At 38.0% G+C, this 16,837-nt stretch overlaps 1 protein-coding gene across 2 annotated transcripts in view; it reads left to right on the top strand.

Annotated features, from left to right (window-relative positions):
* LOC106509506 (uncharacterized) overlaps window positions 1–16,837 on the top strand; it is a 1,068,352-nt gene that overhangs the window by 823,445 nt on the left and 228,070 nt on the right. Inside the window, exons 5-6 of one of the 2 annotated variants that reach the window (XR_014838412.1) lie at window positions 124–186; window positions 5,756–5,958. The gene's annotated coding sequence lies outside the window, so the exon portion shown is untranslated. The remainder of the gene's footprint in view (window positions 1–123; window positions 187–5,755; window positions 5,959–16,837) is intronic. The other variant, XR_014838413.1, reaches the window with a different exon arrangement.

Consider the following 16,837-nt stretch of genomic DNA (forward strand, 5'->3'; position numbering starts at 1 on the left):
TTAAATCAGGTAAGATTTCAGAAATCGGAGGAAAAAAATGTGTGTTTTTATAAAAAATGAGATAAGAAGCCACCGGAGATTTCTGAATGGAGGAAAGTTGTGATCTGGCTCATGTCTTCACAGGTTCACCTTTGCTGCTCAGTTGAGAACAGATTAAAGAGACAAGAGATGGAAGCAGGAATATGGGTTAGTAGATAGAGTAATGACTCATGAGCAGGATAATGGTACTGGGATGGAGGTCGTGAGAAGTGGTTGAATTGTCCCAGATAAATTTTGAAGGCACTGCTGACAGATCCAATGTGAAGGATGATTGTAAGCGAAGATGGCACCAAGATTTTTGGCCTGAACAAGTGTAAGGATAGAGTTGCCATTGATAATACACAGGGACCTACAGCTTAGTTTGATTGACATTGAGTTTTTAATGTCCAAGCTCCAAGATCCCACCAAAATGAAAGTAATCCAAAATGCATTTCAGCATAGTGTATGTTGTAATTTATTAAAAAGTTGCAAATGAGGCTCATGTAATATAATGGGTAGTATATACTCAGCAGGGAGAAATAGATAATGGCTATGTGAAATTTTTATAATGAGGCAATATGACTAGTGATCTTTACCTTGAAATGGAATTCAGAGCATTGCCACTAAATTGAAATGGAATTCTGAACATTGCAGACTAAAACAATTAGTTAAAATTAGCTGTTTTAAATTCCAAATTATTTACCCACATATTTGACTGTTTCTACTGTCTAATTCCCAGCATTCCATAACTATGCCTAGCAACTGTTAACAAAATATATGCATCACTGAATCTTTGCATGAACTCTAGACCATATATACCAAAAAAAATCCCACTGTGCCATTCTTGGCTTAAATTAAGGACTAACTCTGAGGAGATCTCATAACTACAATAGTCACTTTTCTGATTGCATGACATGCCAAGCCACTTAAATGGCATGTGTAAGGTAAGATAAAATCAATTGCAAAGAGGTTTTGGTTATAATTTGTTAGCTGCAAAGCATACAGAAGATTTGGTTGAAAAGTATCTCAGGAGGGGAGATCTTCAACCATATATTGTAATGGCATTGTATTTCTTATCTCTTGTGAAAATTTATCAAAATAAATCTGGCAGTCAGGATCATGGTGATCCCTCTTCCTTTGGAGGAGACATGCGATCTTCTTTTCACTGCTTTGGGCTGCTTACATGATGCTAGTTATTAATGACACACTCAGGATTATGGTGACCACTCTCCACCTCCTCCAGCAGATGTAGCCAGACTATGGCAAAACAAAACAACAAATACAAGGGTATAATTCTATTTTGCAAACAAAACAGTAGAGTATTAACTGCTTCAAAAGATTCCGTAGCCTGAAACTTCTCTCTAAAATAAATGCCTACAAATGCTATGATTGGTTAAGTGATAATGTTGCTTTAAATGAGATTACTTTCTAGTGGTGTCCTTCATGCATAAATTCCTCCACTGGCTACCTGGGCCTGAAGATGTCTGGGGTTTTAAAATTATTATTATCTCTCCATTTATTTCGTTTTTTGTATTTCACTTCTAAAGAAAAATTACCTTTGTATCTTTTGGGGTTAAAATTGATTCACTTTTTCTACCTTCCTAAGCATGTTTCATTGAAATACAATATTGATATATCTCCATGAGGGAGTTTAATCTGCCCTCTCCAAATTAAAGCGAAAATAGGAGATGATGCTGGGTCTTTATAATGTCCCTTCTGACTCACTTTTCCTCACAACCATGAATAAAAAATTTTTCTGAAAAAGCAGTTCCTATATATATCCCTGCATGTGTAGACACCAAGCGGAATATTCAATAAATATGTACTGGGCTCCCACTTGATGTGAGGTGTTATGTTAGATGTTAAGGTGAATACTGCAAAGTATTGAAATGCCTCCTGTCCTGAGAGAGCTCCAATCTGCTGGGAATTCTGAGAAAGATAAGTCAATTATGACATTACAAGGGCAGTCTGGGCACAGGTAAAGTGAGATTAAATCCAAAGAGATCACAGTTTATTTAGAAAGCATTATAATATTTTATACACTTTCATGTTTTGTCTGCACAATAGCTCTTTGCTCTGATTAGAGCATAAGTTACTACCCCTATTTGACAAATGAAGAAACTAAATCACAGCAAGTAACTACAGAGTACTGGCAGAGTAACTACAAGTAGAAACTCAGTTCGTGAATCTTAATCTGTCTATGTTTTTTAAGATAGGTGTACAGAAAATTCCCCCAGGACTCAAACAGCGGCCCTTTTACCTTCACTTTATAAGTTTTTAGTTATTATTAGAATCTGAAGCAATGCTAAATTGTATCTTAGTTTCAGTTCCCGGGGAAACATATCCTGAGGCAGAAACACATATGCAAAAGTTTGATGGGACGTGCCCTTGGAAACATCTATAAAGGAGTGAGTGAGAGAAACAAGAGGCAGAGGCTGAATTTAAATGCAGTGGCTATAGGGAATTCTGATGCTCCATCTTCAAAGCTGCCCCCACCCCATCGAGGTGACAGGGTTGGGTCTTTATACTGCCTTATTTACCAGTCATTGAATATAAGGTGCTCTGGAGAGAAAATGAGACTTGGGACAGGAAACTACCTGCTCCCAGAGAGGTATTCAGCCAGTAACCAGTTACATAAGAAGTGAGTGAACTTTCCAGAAGTGGGGGTCTAGGCAGTGTATCACGCCTCCACCCCAACTAGTCAGGAGAGGCTAAATGATGCTATACAGACAAATTAAGCTCAAAATGCCAGTGGCTTAAATGACAAAATGTATCCCTTGCTCACAGAATATACCCAGCGAATGTCAAGTCAATGACCTAGTGATCTGTGCTGCTCCTTCTTGTGTCTTCATTTCCAGCATGGTCTCCTCAGTTATGCAGGGGCTTTCACTGCAGCAATCTGAGACTGACAGGTCACTTCTACTCATAGCTTAGAAGCCAGAATTAATCACAGGCTCTTTAAGAGGACTGGGCAGTGTGTGCTTCCTTGTACCTGGGAAGGAGAGAAACAGAGAAATAGCAATATGAGAAGTATCCCATCTACTCTTTTTGGTACCAAGTTAAATCACACTAGAACAGTAAAACATCAACCTACCAGTCAATAAATATGTACAGATTACATTTTATGTAACAGTGCTACATTAGCAGTTTTAACAAATAGTAATAGCAGAACAACAAAGCATGAAATATCTGGATGGGGAAAAGATAATCACATTGGCAAAGTAAAGAAAGTTATTCAAGGCAGTACATGATTGAGACCTAAATTGTGACTGTTGACGTTAAATGCTATAAGAATGTGGGCAAGAGATATCAAAGAGAGGAGAAGTCAGAAAAGATTTCATAAAAAATACAAAAATTGAATTGGGCCCTGAAAATTGAAAACACTATGGAAAAAAACAGCAATTTTCCTCCATCATTAGAATAAGGTCTACATCATAACCAATCTAAGAACTTTTTCAATGGTCCTTTCTGAAAATCTCACATTCTCAAGGATATGCTACCATAATTCATGCAAAATATTCCCTAACATGAGGGAGGGTTGATAAATGGTGAAATAGCCTCTCACAAACCAAGAAACAATTTGTTGAATAGCAAAAGTCAGTGAGGTGCAAATGTGACATAGCAAAAACACCGTGTTAAAACTGCTTGCTGGAGTTGCTGTCGTGGCTCAGTGGTTAACGAATCCGACTAGAAACCATGAGGTTTCAGGTTCAATCCCTGGCCTCGCTCAGTGGGTTAAGGATCCGGCATTGCCATGAGCTGTAGTGTAGCTCGCAGACGCAGCTCGGATCTGGCGTTGCTGTGGCTGTGGCATAGGCTGGTGGCTACAGCTCCAATTCAACCCCTAGCCTGGGAACCTCCATATGCCGCGGCACGCCCAAGAAATGGCAAAAAAAGACAAAAACAAAAAAAAAACCTGCTTGCTAAACTGCATTCCACTACATTTCAAGACCTAAACTAAATTAACTTCAGCAGGGCTCGTACCCAACACTACCTGATATCACCACTGGAGTAATTCCTAACATTGCTGTAATTCCTTCTTTCCCCAAAGGCTCTCCCAAATAATGAAGCAATTTGATCTTTTCAGAGTTTTTTTTTTTTTTTTTTTTTTTTTTTTTAATGAACTCGGAATATATAATAAAATTTCATCCACTTATTTTTCTTCACCAACTTAATCCTCACATTCCTTGAGGGTGAACAGTTTTATCCCAGTTTTTTTATATGATGGTGTTGAGGTTATTGAGCTTAAATCACTTTCCCCAAGGTTAGACTTGGTTAAATTGCTTACCCAAAGTGTAATTCAAACTTGTTATCTGACTGAGTCTAATATCCATCCTCTTTTGACCATAAAATCTCAAGCAAGACAGTAATTCTATCAAAGTCACCCTGAACAAATCCCAGTTTATTCTAAATTTTTTAAAGGGTAAAGCCCATTTTGAATTTTATAGTATTTCAGTTGCTAAAGTTCTTAACCAAGAATTTCTTAATATTTGCACCGTAGAGTGGTCTTAGGCCATGGACTCTCAGGAAACACATTTTGGAAGCTCAAACATAATTCACTCTGTGGTTGTCCACATTTATTCCACTTTGGTAATCTGTAAGAAATTAAGCTAAGACCACCCAGTCTGTGGCACTGATCCTTCAGCTGTTTCTGACCTGAGCCAGACTCATGGCAATGGCCATAAGGTAGAACATGCTGTGCCCCATTTTCACCCTGCTTGACGATGCTGTTCCTTTTGAATACTTTGAAAACCATATGCTTTCAAAGCATCTGCCCATGTTATTACACAACAGCAGTTTTCAATGGACCATGCTTGAGATGAATGGGGCACAGGCTACGTCTGTCACATAGAGCAAGGCACTGAAGATTTGTGAGACCAGATGTTCCCAAGAGTTGTGGGGAAAGAGCAAGGACATGTTGCTCTGTTCTTATTATCATCTTTCCCTACCTCTCATGTCTGCTGGAACAAACCGCATGATTCAACCCAGTACATTAGTAAAGTTATTCCATATAATTCAGAAAGTGTTGCATCTGAGTTGCTAGATAACTGTATAAATAGTCTGGGACCCCAGCAGGAAATTCCAATCATTTGTTTTATCAGTTTATTAGTTAGTCAATTAATAAACAACAAACATGAACAATCAACAAATTAAAAAAAAAAAAACAGGAAAAATGACCCATGTGACATCAAACATGCAAAATTTAAAAGCTTCATGTTTTTGGGGTGAGGAGGCATTAGAAACAAAACTGCACAAAATTGGAATTTTAAGCTCAAGTGGAAAATGATTAATTTAAAGCAATGACTTTGCTTTTTATTGAGCTGCTTTGATAAAGGCCCTATACATGGCTTTGCCCTTGAGAAGACAGTTTATCCTGACATTCCTAATCATCTCACTCCTGGAGCCCCAATTCCATCCAAAACTAGCAGTGTCCCAAAGGGCTGAGTTAGAAAAGGTATCAACACTTGCCTTTCAGTCCCCTGTGTAGCTCAAAAGCCAAAAGGAAGACTGAGCAGATGAGGAGGAAATACAATCACCCTCTCACCACACTGATCAAAATCCCCTCTGTAATAATCACAGGGGCAGCTGCTGGGAAAAAGTTCACTTAATCTAAATGTGTTACTGATGGTTCAGGCCTCAGTCCACTAAGGGGAAACAGGTCATCTTCTTACCCAGAAATGAATCAGTGTGTACAGCTGAAATACATCAGCACGCCCTGTTTTCATTTTCCCCACAGATAAATAAGAAGCCTATAATTTGGACTGAGAATGAACACCCTGAAAACATGATTTGTGTCATATATTCAATTGGTTCCAACAGTGTGAAGTGAGATCACAAGCAATGTGAACAACCAATCTGCAAAATAAAACATCTTCAGGTCCAGTACTACTCATCAACTGCAAACAGAAAACAGCTCATACACAAGACATCTAACCACAGGTAAGCAGCTCAAATTATGCATTGTCATGATCATTGCATCAAAATGGAGAAGTAGACCCCTGAAGAGGCTATAGTTTCAGTGTGAAAAAATTTGAGGTATTAATAGATGTTAGAAAGGCAGACTAAATCTGCAATTCAGAAGACAGTTTCTCTGCCCAATTCTACAGCAATGCTAAGAAAGTCATCGACTTTTTCAGAAAACTTATCATTTCTTAACTAAAATATTGCTTTACACTGATACCATGAGACATAAACCACCAAAACATTTTATGTTCTGTCTGATCTCCTTAATAACTGAGGGGTTTTTTGGAGAAAACCTTCTCCCCTGGTCCTGATGCTTCCTTCCATGGACCTCCATTGGTAGGACAAGCCTGGAGCCACTCCACCCATTTGAGACATAGTGGAGACTGGTTCAGTTGAAAAGAAAGAGCCAAGCCCAGTAGGCTCAGCCTCTCCTCTTTCCTAGGACTGAGGAGCTCTCAGAGGACTGACACTTTCTTCTGATGTCCCTGCTCTTAGTCTTACCCGGGCTAGTCCCTCTAGGTACAGAGAACTAACCTGAACCAAAACAAGGTGCTATGGCTGTGAAAACAACTCCTTTCTTCTTCTCTTCTCTTCTCCTCCCCAGCCATTCCCCTCCTCCCCTCCATCCTTCACCTCGCCAACTTTCCCACAGGCAGCAGGAATTCTCTGTAATGCCATCAAGATTGGGCACATCAAATATCATGTCCATCATTTCTGTGACTATCAAAGCTGTCCAGTCCTGGGGCTGGTATTAGGACATTCATTTGCTTTTCACACTAAGCAACATCTTACCACTTACCTTTATCGGTAACATAGGTGATACTTTGATTTCCTACCTGCCTATTCCTTGTCTTAGTTCTCAATGAGTTACCCAGTTAGACTACTTTTTATTAAAACCCAGAAATCTCAACAGTTACACCTTTGTAAAAACTGAATAAAAATGCTAGATAAGGAATGTAGGCTTTTGATTAATGATACCCTATTATACATGGTCACATACTTTAGTTCTCTAGATTTACTTTGCTTTGTTGCGCTTCAGAACTTTACATTAAGAGAAAAATATGAACTGGTACTGGGTTTGGTGTGGTCACAATGGATGGTCATTTAATTCAAGCCATAAAATATTTGAGGGTTAAGGGAGTGGAATTGGGACAGTTAATAATGACACTGGCACAAATACTGTACACCAAGGATATTCCAGGAAACAGGAGCCTTATTATATGGAACTTTTCAATCTCAATTTCTATGAATTCCCCACCATTTGTCCTTTTTGATTTTTTTTCACTCCTCCTAATGAATTTCTAATGCAGCTGCCTGACTTAAATAAAGAAGCTTTAAAAACAGAGTTTTTAATTAACTCTGTGCTGTTTCAAGTATATTAAACTATCTGACCCATGTCTATGCCTATGCATTTGTTTATGTCCCTGTTTTTTTTTTCCTAGAAAAATTTTCTAAAAGTTAATATTTTACTTTTCAAGAGGAGCATTTAAAAATTTGGAGGCCCCATGTGACGTCAAGATAATGGAGGCCAAAACTGCTTTGTAGTCAGCATTATCTGGAAAGCTGCCTCAGTTCCCCACTCCACGTTGAGCTGAGACAACCATTGTGGGTGGTTTTGAGAACATCTGTTCCTATAATTCCCAAGGAGAGAATGACATGAATCACTGCTCCTCCAAAGATTTGCATTTTTCTGAAAGTTGACTTCAATTTTACTTGAGGTCTTACAAATCCCAAAAGATATATTAGAAATTCACTGCCAGGAATTTGCAGTAAACAATTAATGTTTTGTAGCACAATAATGACAAGCATTACCCTGTTATTTCAGGAAAGTAAAATCAATGGGGATTTTTCTAAGGCAGTGGCATATTATTTCATTTTCTCTTCCCTCTCAAAAGACTCAATATTACCTGGGAAATTCCTAGGGAATCTGAAACTCATAAAAGTTATTTTCTGCTATCAGTGAAGTTATAATTCTCTCCTCTAAGAAAAGTTAGCTATCTCTAAAAAGAAAAACTCTTCATATTTTCATGTCCTTGAGAAATTTTATCTTATTTCCTGGAAATAAAACTTGTAACTCTACATAAAGTTTGGTAATCTAATAATTTCCTCCATCCTTTGGGTGAAAAAGAAATACCTTCAATGAAAATATTGTCTTTACATTGAATAAAAGCAGTGATACCAATGTGCTAAGCAAGGCAGGTTGCTTAGATTCTAAGGACCTGATATGGTGGCAATGAAAGAACACGTCTGTCTTTAAAATTTTCTCTTTTCCCTACCATAACTTTCCAGATAAATTATAGACAACATCATTTAACTTGTCTAGCATCAAACCCTTATCTGATATAGAAGTGTAGCAAAATTAAAAACAAGCTATTATAAAAGGTGTTCTATCTAGTTCTCTCCATATTTCTGTCCTAAGATAGGATTATCTTTTTCCTTTATTTATTGGTGCCCCTTCACATTTTCTCTGCTTTTAGGAATGATTACAAACAGAAGAGTGAAACTCATACCCACTTAATTTTTATAAAAATGTTTTTTATTTTGAAATAGTTTTATACTTCTATAAATTTCCAAAGATAGGACCCAGTGTTCCTGTATACTCTGCCTCAATTTTCCCTAGTGTTAAACTCAATATCGCATATTCAATATACATAAGAAATATTGGCACATTACTATTAGCCAAGTTCCATACTTTGTTTAAATTTCAATAGTTTTCCTCTAGTACCCTTTTTTTCTGTTCCATGATTCCACCAAGGATATCACATGGTGTTTTAGTCTTCCTGTCTCTTTAATCTCTGTGACAGTTTCTCAGACTTTGTTTTTGATGCCTTTGCTAGTGTTGAGCACACTGGTCACATATTTTGTAGAATGTTCCTCAGTTTTTAGTTTGTCTGATATTTTTTCTGACTATACTGCTGGGTTTTTGAAAGAAAGGCCAAAAAGTGAAATGCCATTTTCATCACATCACAGTAAGGATACAAACCATCAACAGATGTTAACCTTGAATACCAAGCTGATGTAGTATCTGTCAGATTTCTTCATTGTAAAGTTAATACTCTGCCTTTTCATACTACACTCTTTATTTTATTTTATTTTATTTTTATTTTGTCTTTAGGGCTGTACTTGCAGCATATGGAGTTTCCCAGGCTCAGGGTTGAATCACAGCTGTAGCTAGCTGCCTGTCTACTCCACAGCCAGAGCAATGCCAGATCCAAGCCACATTGGCGACCTACACCACAGCTCACAGCAATGCCAGATCCTTAACCCACTGAGCAAGACCAGGGGTCAAACCTGCATCCTCATGGATACTAGTCGGATTCTTTAACCACTGAGCCACGATGGGAACACCATACTCCACTCTTTAAAGTAAGTTACTAAGCATAGCCTACACTCAAAAGATGAAGGGTTGCCTAGACTCCTATGAATATTCAAAGTTCTGCATTATAGAAGATTTGCATCTTTGCTTCCATTTATTTATTCCTTCAATCATTTGTTTATATTTGTAAGGACTCATTGATGTTGATTTTATAATTTGGGTTACAATCCAATCAAATGTTATCTATATTGTTGTTCAGATTGTTTCATCTTTCACCATCGTGAGCTCTTATGAGTTCCTTCTTATGTCCCTTTCAACCCCCTGCATTTTGTTTCGAGCTCTTCCTTGCTTTCTCAAACAATAAGATGTTTCAGTCTCATCTTGTTTAATCCCTCCTGTAGCTCTAGAATCAGGCATTTCTTCAATGAGAGCCGTGGTTTCTTTTATTAGAGAATGGTGTCAGAAACTAAGGTCGAGACCAGGGTAAGTGCAGCACTACTGGAATGTCACTGCTTCAAGGCCCTCTCAGAAGACAAAGCCAAGAATACATGGATATATGCTAAGCTATATGTACATATCTATCTATAATTATTTCTTTATTAATCTACTTGTATCTATATTAAGCTAAACATGAATTCCTACTGCTCTCTCTGATTTTAAGCCAGTATTACATGGTTCATCCCAACCTTACTCCCTTACTTATCCATAAATTCCTAGTCCAACTGTGAGAAACTCCCATCACCATCATTTTTTTACTTACTTGTTCAATCCCAGCATATGTGTATAATAGTTTCAGAATGATTAACATGTACCCACTTGAGAAAAAAAATCCTTATTACATTGAGTACAGTGTTTATTTCTTTTTGTATTGTCTTGCAGTTTCCACTCAAAACACACGTTTACAAAGTTACTTAGATTAGAGTCTTTCTCCTCACCTTCACTGTTGTTTATGCCATACATGTGTAATACAGTCTTCTGTCACAATCTGCGTCTCATCTCGGCACTCTTGAATCTTCTCATTGATTTCTTTTTTTCAGTTTCCTTTCATTAAGTTACACTATTTGGCACTGTAAAGTTCTAAGAGTTGGGATAAACACATAGAGGCATCTAGGCACAAGTTACCATACAAATTAGTACCACTAAAATAGAGAAATAAAAAAAGAAAGGAAGGGAGGGAGGAAAAGAAAGAAAGAAATAGATGCAGAGAGAAAGAAATAAAGAGGGAGGGAAGGACTGAGAAGAGAAAGAGAGCAGGCTATAAAAGAAATTAACCATTGAAATCCATGATCTTATTAGACATTTCCTTACAATTTCTTCCACTAGATCACTTTACCATCTTAAACATTTCAACTAGATAAACTACATTATGTTCTTTTCTTACATCCAGTACACTTCAGGGCTGTCATTTACACAGAAAACCTTTCTCAAAATTGATCTAAAAAAGTATTAGATGGTAGCCAGAATAATGCATCTTTTTCCTTGTTAGATGCACTGTTTCTCTTAGACAGATTATATTTTCAACAAATGAAATTTTGCACAAACTGTCACTTCAGGGTCCAAAAGGATTTGTCTCCTTTAGAAAGCAATTTCTGACCTCAAAATTATGGTTTATATCACTCACATCCTTTTCTTACTGGACTATAGAAGGCATCTGAGGCACGAGAGTAGGTGGTTTGTTTATACTGATCAAACAATCATTTTGAGTTATCAGTTTCTTATGTATACTCGACCGCAGCTGGACTAAGAATTTGAAGAGATCAGCCAGCACTCTTTTGTAAACTTCTAAATGGCAGAGTCAAGATAAAAAAATATACTACATACTTATAGGAAAAATATCTTTGGATAAAAGAAAACTAGAACCACAAAATGATACCAACTGTGGTAGTACTTAGTTGTGTGATTTTTACTTTTAATACTCAGTGAGCCTGAAAGTATTTTACCGGCTCATTACCAACAACAAAATCCAACAACATATGGCTGCTTACATCAATATATCAGGCAATTACATATATAGATTAAACTCAGTTTTACTCAATGAAATGACTGTGAATCATAAATACTCTCTTTTTACTTGCACCACTCTCTCAGGTAATTCCATGTACTGAATGAGAAGGTGTTCAGTGAACCTGTGTCACTAAACATAGACAGATTCCTTCTCTAGAAACTATGCTCCTTGGCCAAGCATCAGAGTGACTCTTGCTATTTGATCCTTTCATTTCATTTTTGGCACTTTTTCCTTATACTAATGTTCACAGCACTTCCATGCTCTCCCAATCCTCGCAAACTTTTCATAAAAGGGAACATCATGATGACTTGGGAGTATTTTGCAGAATAACTGTTTTCTTTTTGCTAAAGGAAGAGCTGAAATTATATTAATTTAAACACAAAAGAACACTGGGGTGAGTGTTGGAAACCTGTTTCAAGAGCTCTAAACTGGCTAAGGGACTTGAGGTAGTCACACAATTTAAATGTCTAGTCTTTGGAGTTCTCATTATGGCACAGCGGAAATGAACCTAACTAGTATCCATGAGGATGCAGGTTCAATCCCTGTCCTGGCTCAGTGAGTTAGGGATTTGGCGTTGCCATGAGCTGTGGTGTAAGTGGCAGACGTGGCTCCTATCCTGCATTGCTGTGGCCATGGTATAGGCTGGCAGCTGTAGCTCTGATTCAACCCCTAGCCTGGGAACTTCCATATGCTATAGGTGCAGCCCTAAAATAAATAAGAAAGAAAGAGAGAAAGTCTAGTCTATGAATTTTAAGAATATGGAATTTGGCCTTCCCGTCATGGCACAGCAGAAATGAATCTGACTAGGAATCATGAGGTTGCGAGTTTGATCCCTGGCCTCGCTCAGTGGATTAAGGATCCAGCATTGCCGTGAGTTGTGGTGTAGGTTGCAGACTCAGCTTGGATCTTGAGTGGCTGTGGCTATGGCCTAGGCGAGCACCTGTAGCTCTGATTAGACCCCTAACTTGGGAACCTTCATATGCTGCAGGTGCAGCCCTAAAAAGCAAAAAAAAAAAAAAAAAAAAGGAATTTGGACTGATTATTGAATTTTTTTTGGTAGCACCAGGATTCTAAGATTCTGTTTTAATATGATCAAATTATAGGGATTATGTAAATAGAAGAGAATATTTTCTCAAAATGTGTCTGCTGAAATAATGCTTATGTACCAATTTAACCGAATGTGACACATATTATTTATATAAGGCTCTGGTCTTGCCTCTTGTCCTGTTTCTTCCCCATCTCCATTACAGCATAGTCTAAAGGATGCCCGTCACTCAACAATCAGTCAAGAAGCAGAGCCCATCTGGTGAAGTGAGGACTAAATTTGAAAACCCCACCTAGAGTCTTTTCCTTCTGCTTTGAATCCTTCTAACAACCTGTTTAGTATTTTTAATTCTAATTTTCTAGAAATAAATGATTTCTTTAGATGATTTTCATAAAAAGGCAGGTAGGTTTTCATTTATTCTTTTTGAAGTGACATTGTCTATAAAGTTCATTATTCAGGAGTTCCCGTTGTGGCGCAGTGGTTAGCTAATCCGACTAGGAACCACGAGGTTGCGGGTTCGGTCCCTGTCCTTGCTCAGTGGGTTAACGATCCGGCGTTGCCGTGAGCTGTGGTGTAGGTCGCAGACGCGGCTCGGATCCTGCGTTGCTGTGGCTCTGGCGTAGGCCGGTGGCTACAGCTCCGATTCGACCCCTAGCCTGGGAACCTCCATATGCCACGGGAGCGGCCCAAGAAATAGCAAAAAGACCAAAAAAAAAAAAAAAAAAAAATTTATTATTCAAAAATGGTATGTTAACTAATCATTTAAAAACTTTATTTGGAAGTTTCAAATAGCAAGCTACTGTCTCAGGGTGATATTGCTTGCATTCAGGGAACAGCAATTATCTATGACTCAGAAGCATGTCATAGGCTGGTTCTAAATATTCAATCTAATAGAAAAAATAACAGTTCCCCCGTATCCTATATTGCTGAGAGCCAAAGGCTTAGTGGGGTTACCTTAAGTGAATCATTTTAATATGTCTTTTTCACTGTAGCATTAGTATAGCAGGAACCCTCTCTTCCCAAGTGAAAAGGTATACAGGTGACCCATATAATATTTTACAACCATTTCTGATCCTTTCCAAGAAGATTAAAAGGTATTTTTAAAGTTGAGGATCAAGTGACCATACCATCTGCAACTTGAAAGAGCAGAGAAAGTAGAATTTAGTACTGACAGAGTAGAATATAGTGTAACCTCCATATCTTCAAGAAAAGAAGAAAATGCAGTGATAGTAGGGCAGCCAGCTTATGAATAAGGACCAGTTGGCTGTTCATCAGCAAGTAAGTGGATAAGACCTAAGACAAAAACTTGTGGGAACTTCCTGGGAGAGACTGAAACTGCATATTAAGTCTTAGTTTGCTGTCCTGAGGGCAAATGGTTCCATTTTAGGCCTATTGTTTCTTTCTTTCTTTTTTTTTTAAACGTAAGAAAATGAATATCAGGAGTTCCTGCTGTGACTCAGTGGTAACAAATCCAACTAGTATCCATGAGGATGTAGGTTCAATACCTGGCCTCACTCAGTGGGTTGAGGATCTGGTGTTGCTGTGAGCTGTGGTGTAGGTTGCAGATGTGGCTCAGATCTGGCGTTTCTGTAGCTGTGGCTGTGGCGTAGGCTGGCAGCTACAGCTCCAAATTGACGTCTAGCCTGGGAACTTCCATATGCTGCAGGTATGGCCTTAAAAAGAGAAATTTTTTTTTTTAAGAATATGAATTTCTATTGTTTAAGCCCCCCAGTTTGTGGTACTTTGTTATGGCAAGCCTGGTAAATCAAATATCTGACTTCCCAAGAAGCACACTAAGTTAGGCTCCTGGACCCAATTCGTATGTATGCACTTGCGTGCAGCCGTGTGTGTGTGTGTGGGGGGGGGGTGTACGTGAGTGTGGTGCACATTCAATTCTCCTCACTAACAAGCAATTCTCAGATACCTGGAAATGGCATTAGATTCCAAGGTAAAGCCCTCAAGACCACTGTCCACTTCAAATGCCAGTCCCAAGCCTGTACAGGTTTACCTATACTTCTGAATGGCTATAAATCAGAGGTTCCCACAACTTCCTTGAGTTCAGTTAATTTGCTAGAATCACTTAGAGAACTCAGGAAAACCCATTTACTCACTAGATTACTATTATATTACAAAGGATATTAAAAGATCCACTCCCCAACAACCAAAAAAAAGAAAAAGCCGCAGGAGGTGATGGCCTTCTCCATGTTGCCTATGATAAAATGAGGAGTTCTGCATGGACTTGAAAGGAAGGTTAGTTAGTTTTATTTTTAAAAAAGCTGCGGGATGGAAATCCTGTGAAATCAGACTGTTATGATCATTATACAACTACAGATGTGATAAATACATTTGAGTAATAAAAAAGAAAAAAAAAAGTCAAAATAGTGTTGAAAAAAATGTGAAACCTTTCCTCCATGGTCAAACTCTAAAACTGTGTTATCAAACACATGATTCTTTTAAACTATCCAAAATGAGCTGAGAATAAATCATTGAGGCAGAGGGAACAGGATCACTGAGTTTAATATAGCTATCAGGAAATTGTTTTTTATTTAACTGAATTCTGAGTGACACAAACTTAGACTGAATGAATATATATATATATATATAAAATGTTCAATCAAATTAAAATTTTATAGCTTCATAGAATATTCTTGTTGGCACTTATCTTTCCCAACCAGCATTTAATCAACTAGAATTATTATTATTATTTTTTCTTTGTCTTTTTTGCCATTTCTTGGGCCACTGCCGCGGCATATGGAGGTTCCCAGGCTAGGGGTCTAATAGGAGCTGTAGCCACCAGCCTACGTCAGAGCCACAGCAACGCAACTAGAATTATTTTTAAAGAAATAATATATTGCAGTGAATAAATCGCTTACAAGCTTAAATCTCAGGGTTAGGTTGAATATGTTTTCTCCTGGTCATAGTTGAGGTCCCCGTTACCTTTCTTATTTTATGCAGAGCCTACCTGTGTGGCCTGCTTAACACTGGTGTTCATTCATTCTTCCTCCAGTATTCTCTCTATCCACAGCTCTCACTCTTTTGAGTGAGAGACTTTTTTTTGCTTTTTAGGCCCGCACCTGTGGCATATGGAAGTTCCCAGGCTAGGGGTCAAATTGGAGCTACAGCTGCCAGCTACAGCCAAAGCCACAGCAATACCGGATCCTTAACCCAATGAGGTAGGCCGGGGATTGAACCTGCATCCTCATGGATCCTAGTTGGGTTCTTTAACCACTGAGCCATGAAAGGAACTTCTGAGTGAGAGACTATTATTATCCAACTTCTTCACCTGACTTGTCTAAAGCAAAGCACAAATCTTTTCCTTTTGTGAGGAACCTCTTTAAAGTTCCAAAGGCAAAAAAAAAAAAAGAAAAGTAGTAGATAAAGTAGGAGTTAAAACAATCTGTTAAAGTCTGAGCAGCACTGGTCCCTGGCGTGTATGTAAATTGGAATGGGGTGAGGTGGGTTAATTTGAGGTTGCTTTTACCATCTTCCTTACCGTTACATCCTTCCTTTCTACGTCATGTGTTAACCCAATCCAGATTGAAACCAGCACAGGCTCAAGGTACTGAGTGGAATTAAGTAACCCCAGTCTCTTCCTCCTAGTCTTCTATCTGCATTTTAGTCCAAGGAAACCTCTTCTGACCAGGGCTATGCTGCATGTCTGTCAGGCAAAATCTTTGGTACTCTTAGCTCCTGCCCTGTAACCTAAGTTCTGAGGAAGGCAATTCCCTGTCAACCAGCTAAGATTCCTGCCTTGAATCTTTGTTAAGAATTTACTTTTTAAAGAAGTTTTAGGTTTGCAACAAAATTGAGGGGAAATACAAAGATTTCCCACAACCCTCCTCCCCCACACATGCATATAGCCTTGTCCACTGACAACATTCCTCCAAGGCGGTACATTTGTTGTAATTGATGAACTTACATTGATACATTATAATCACCTGGAATCTGTCGTTTATGTTATAGTTCATTTTTGGTGTTGTGCATACTATGGGTCTGGACACATGTTTAATGACATGTCCATCACTATATCACACAGAGTATTTCCAAAGCCCTAAAAATCTTTTGCAGTCTGCCTTCCCTCCCCTATATAACCTCTGGAAACCACTGATTTTTTTTTTTTTTTTTTTTTTTTTTTGTAGTCTCCATAGTTTTACCTTTTCAGAAGGTCATATAATTGGAATCTTTCAACATGTAGTCTTTTCATATTGACTTCTTTCATTTAGTACTATGCATTTAAGTTTCTTTCATGTTTTTTCATGATTTGCTAGCTCATTTCTTTTAATATTTGAATAATATTCCTTTAGTATGAAGGTTTCACAGTTTATTTATCCATTCACCTACTGAAAGACATTTTGGGTGGTTTCAAGTTTTAACAATGATGAATAAAGTTGTAATAAACAGCTGGGTGCAGGTTTTGTGTGGACATAAGTTTTCAACTCCTTTGCATAAATAGCAAGGGGTGATTGCTGAAATGTATGACTGGAGTATG

Source organism: Sus scrofa, chromosome 2 (genome assembly GCF_054392235.1).
Source record: "Sus scrofa isolate SSC_HxYL_T2T_F1_AM1 chromosome 2, Sscrofa_HxYL_maternal_Yorkshire_Landrace_v2.0, whole genome shotgun sequence".
NCBI classification, from domain to species: domain Eukaryota; kingdom Metazoa; phylum Chordata; class Mammalia; order Artiodactyla; family Suidae; genus Sus; species Sus scrofa.